Raw genomic sequence first — 5,037 nt, 5'->3', positions numbered from 1 at the left:
TCCCGATCAGTATTCTCAGCCAATGACAGGGAATGCTGACCAGAGTGTTCTGGCGGGGGGCCATTCCTCTGATAGAACAGGGGAGACTGTTGTACTAACATCGGATTGTTAGTACAGCGGCTTCGACCTGAGATGTCGTCAGCTTTTTTTCGTTCAGCCTGCTGGCTTGAACAAAGAAAAGCTAGAAGCGTGTACTAGGCTTTAGTGTATTGTTCTGACAGTCCTGTGTATAAACCTGATCCAAAGAAACACCTGGTAAGGTGTGTGTGTGTGTTTTTTATTTATTTTTTTATATACTGTGTCGCATAACAAACATAGTGAGAGTTTGTTCTATTTCGCTTCATTTTCTATTCTCTTGGAAAAAGACATTAATCTTATGAATTCGATAAGTCGCACTCGCTGTTGTGTCTGGTGCTTGTGGAGGTAAATTGGATATAAAGTCTACACACCTGGTAATATGTCGGGTTTCTGTGATGTAAAAAAAAAAGACAGATAAATCGTTTCAGAACTTTTTCCACCTTTTAATGTGACCTATAAACTATACAACAAACCTGAAATCTTTTAGGTGGAGGGAAGTAAAAATAAAAACTAAAATATGGTTGCATAAGTGTGCACACCCTTAAACTAATACTTTTTGAATCACCTTTTGATTTTATTACAGCACTCGGTCTTTTGAGGTATGAGTCTATCAGTATGGCACATCTTGACTTGGTAATATTTGCCCACTCTTCTTTGCAAAAACTTTCCAAATCTGTCAGATTGCGAGGGCATCTTCTGTGCACAGCCCTCTTCAGATCACCCCACAGATTTTCCATGGGATTCAGGTCTGGGCCATTCCAAAACTTAAAGCGGAGTTCTACCCATTTAGAATTCAGCAGCTATAAAAAGTGTAGCTGCTGTCTTTTAATAAACACACTCACCTGTCCCATGGTCCAGCGATGCTGGTGCATGAAGCCTCGCTCCTCTCCACGGTGCTGGAATTGTAACTGTGGGTTCACTGCGCATGTGCAAGCCATGCTGGGCGTTGTGAATGGCCGGGCAATCTTCTGGGACCTGTGACATGTCCCAGAAGATGGAAGAGATGAACTTCCTTCCGGCGGCACAAGGGGAGGAAATGGGAGCTGGTGCCTGTAAAATCTGGGTTTCTAGCAGTAGCCTGAAGGTTTTGTGCCAATAGTGACTGGTATTTGGAACTGTTCATAATTCCCTCTACCTTGACTAAGGCCCCTGTTCCAGCTGAAGAAAAACTGCCCCAAAGCATGATGCTGCCACCACCATGCTTCACTGTGGGCATGCTGTTCTTTTGGTGATGTGCAGTGTTGTTTTTGTGCCAAATGTATCTTTTGGAATTATGGCCAAAAAGTTCAACTTTGGTTTCATCAGACCATAACACATTTTCCCACATGATTTTGGGAGACTTCATATGTGTTTTTGCAAAATTTAACAATTTTCATGAATGGGCTGCCCTACATGTAGAACCCAGCCCGGTCCTTCAAAGATTGAACTTGTTTTCCAAGCACATCCCACAGATGCTCGCTTTGGATTGAGATCTTGATAATTTGGTGGCCAAGTCAACATCCCAAACGTGTTGTGTTCTTCAAACCATTCAGCGCCATGTGTTGCCAAAATGTGGTCAAGCCAACTGCCAACACCATATGACGAATGATGCTCTAGGGTAGAACACACATGAATCGCTTTTTTTGCTATGGTGTTGGTGGCAGTTGGCTTGCCCAGACCATAGCAAACTATGATGCTGCTACAAGGCAGACAGTATTCAGGTCCACCCCCAGCTTTCAGGAAAGGATAGAAGTTGGCATCCTTCACCCGATCTGATGGAGGGGCTGTTATATGAAGTGGGGCTTCTGATGTGAAGTTGATTTAATCAAGGAGGTTGTATGCCTTGTCCAAGGTTCAGGCTTTCCATTAAAGTTACATTTTAGACTGGGGTACCTTGAGATTTTGCATAATTTTAAATAGGTGTTTTGAATCAAAAAAGCTTGAGAAACTCCAAAGTAAGCAGTCGGGGTGAAAGGTACAATAATAAAATATACATGTTCCCTATATGGGAATAGTGAACAATAGACAATAAAGATAAAATCCACACACTCAAAAAAAAAAATAACAATAAGAGTCCAAATGCACAAAAATAATCCTCAGAGCCTTCGGCACAAAAACACACAACACACAACACACCACTAGTGCATAAACGTTAAAAATTCAAGTGCTCTCCTCCACCTCAATATCCTAGCCCCTCACCTCCTGACCCCTGTTTCACCAGAAGGTCGAAAAAAAGCGGGTTCCCTCTCGGGGATATAAACAAATCAGCTGGTCATGGAACTCCTATTCCATCTGTGCTGGTTCCGGCTGTTTAGGTGGATACCAGCCAGTACAGATTCCCTCAATGGGGTCCGGTGCACATGGGAACAGAAAAGGCAAAACCTAGTGCTCTCTGTATATCAAAACGGTTTATTTCCTCATAAAAACATTAAAATGTTACAAACGCAGCACTTGAGCAGTGCGGGCTCAGGATGCATAGAAACGACAAGATGCTTGCAGGATGACGTTGCCACTGATCGGCGGAGAGTTCCGGGAAGAAAGGTTCAGAGGAAGGGAGAAGAGCCGTGAGAGGGATGGAGGAGCGGCTGCCTCTCCTGGCCAGGTCCCCCCCCCCCCCCCGGGTGTTCGGGCGGCTCTGGTTGCTCCTTATTAAGGATGAGCTCCTGCGTGTTTGCATGCTGCACGTGCCGAGCCCGCCAGGAAGTCAGCAATGAGCTGCGCTAATCACAAGCAGTGAGACATTTCCCGATCTCTGCAGCCGCACATCGGGAAATGTCTCACTGTTTGTGATTAGCGCTGTGCAGTGCCGAGTTCCTGGCGGGCTCGGCACGTGCAACATGCGAACACGCCGGAGCTCATCCCTGGTCCTCATCGTGTTCTCCTGTCTGGGCTTCCTTCAGGGATTGGTATGGAACAGCTGGGGGCCCATCCAGGCCTCTGCCCAGGTCGTCAACGGCTTCTCCGCCCTGGACATAACCCTGCTTGTCCTCTGGGGACCCATCGGCTTCTTACCCTGCTTCTTCATGTGGATGATGGTCAAGAGGGGTCTGCGTGTGACGGTGCTGCTGACCTTGGTGTTCTTGGTGGTCGGAGGCAGTCTGTGATGTGTGCCCGTGTCTGACTTGTCACTCTGGAGAAGACTCATCCATGCAGGTCAGCTCATGAACGGATTTGCAGGCCCGACTGCCATAAACGCAGGTCCTTTCCTTTCCACAACTTGGTTCCCACCAGAAGAGCGAGCCACGGCCATCGCCTCCATGCTCAAACTTCTGGGCGGAGCCTGCAAGTTTCTCGTCAGCCCTCTTGTTGTACCGGCTCCTCGCAAATAGGACATCCAGCGGCCTTCTGTCTATGGGTTATATTGGATCGATTAAGAACAGGATCGAGGCTGTGCTGTACGCAGAGTTTGGAATTATCGCTTTGGTCTCTGTGGCGGTTGTGGCCTATTTTCCTGCTCGGCCCCCAGTCCCCCTGAGTTATAGGAGCAGCAATGTTCGGTTCCTAATGATCGTTCTGTCTTACGCCATACCTCTTGGGTTCTATGCTGGCTGGTTCGGGGTTTTTGATCCGATTTTAACACCTATCCATGTTAACCAGGTCAATGACGGCTGGATCTGATTCTGGTTCACTGTCGGGGGATGCGCTGTTGGAATCTCTGTGGGCAGGTTTGCCGATTGCTTCTGGGGGATTCTGAAGCCCATTTTGGTCTTGCTCTTCTCAGGCGCCACACTAATGGCCATGTGGTTCACACTCTCCTTCCTCGGTAATATCACTCGTCTTCCTCTCACTACAGCGACTTTTTACGCCTCGTGTATTCTGCTCGGCGTTTTCATGAACAGCTCGGTGCCCATCTTCTTTGAGATGTTTGTGGAGACGGTGTATCTGGTGCCGGAGGGGATCACTTGCGGATTCGTCACCTTCCTCAGTAATATCTTCGCTGGGGTCCTATTGGTGTTTTTAACCTTTTATCACAGACTTCTCCTGGCTGAACTGGTGCCAGATGGGATCTTGCTTGCTCAGCTTATTTGATTGTGCACTCAGTATCTTGCTTTATTGCAAGTTAATCATCTATTCTCTTTAACCACTTCAATACCAGGCACTTAGACACCTTCCCGCCCAGGCCAATTTTCAGCATTTATCACTGTCGCAATTTGAATGACAATTGCGCGGTTATGCTACACTGTACCCAAACAAATTTTTTATCATTTTGTTCCCACAAATAGAGCTTTCTTTTGGTGGTATTTGATCACCTCTGCAGTTTTTATTTTTTGTGCAACAAATAGAAAAAGACCGAACATTTTGAAAAAAACAAGTTTTTCTTTGTTTCTGTTAAATTTTTTTGTAAATAAGTACGTTTTCTTCTTCAATGACGGGCACTGATACGGCGGCACTGATGGGCACTGATACGGCGGCACTGACGGGCACTGATACGGCGGCACTGATGGGCACTGATACGGCGGCACTGATGGGCACTGATACGGCGGCACTGATGGGCACTGATACGGCGGCACTGATGGGCACTGATACGGCGGCACTGATGGGCACTGATACGGCGGCACTGATGGGCACTGATACGGCGGCACTGATGGGCACTGGTATGCGGCACTGGTAGGTGGCACTGGTAGGTGGCACTGGTAGGTGGCACTGATAGGTGGCACTGGTATGCGGCACTGATAGGTGGCACTGGTATGCGGCACTGGTATGCGGCACTGATGGGCACTCATAGGTGGCACCGATGGGCACTCATAGGTGGCATTGATAGGTGGCACAGATGGGCACTGATGGACACTGATAGGTGGGCACTGGGCACCTATGGGCACTGACAGGTGGCACTGACACTGATTGGTGGCATTGATTACACTGGCATTGCTGGGCAGAACTGAAATATGGTGCCAATCAGTGCCCATTTGTGGGCACTGATTGGCACAGATTGGGCACATGTGGATGGCCATGGGGTACATACCTGGCCATCCACATGTT

The 5,037-nt window shown here is 47.7% G+C and overlaps 1 pseudogene; it reads left to right on the top strand.

Annotated features, from left to right (window-relative positions):
* Positions 1 to 2,894: 2,894 nt before the first annotated feature.
* LOC141131157 (solute carrier family 49 member 4 homolog pseudogene) lies at positions 2,895 to 4,237 on the top strand (annotated as a pseudogene).
* The last annotated feature ends 800 nt before the right edge of the window (positions 4,238 to 5,037 follow it).

Source organism: Aquarana catesbeiana, linkage group LG03 (assembly GCF_042186555.1).
Source record: "Aquarana catesbeiana isolate 2022-GZ linkage group LG03, ASM4218655v1, whole genome shotgun sequence".
Classification (NCBI taxonomy): Eukaryota; Metazoa; Chordata; class Amphibia; order Anura; family Ranidae; genus Aquarana; species Aquarana catesbeiana.
This window is presented reverse-complemented; position numbering and strand designations above follow the sequence as displayed.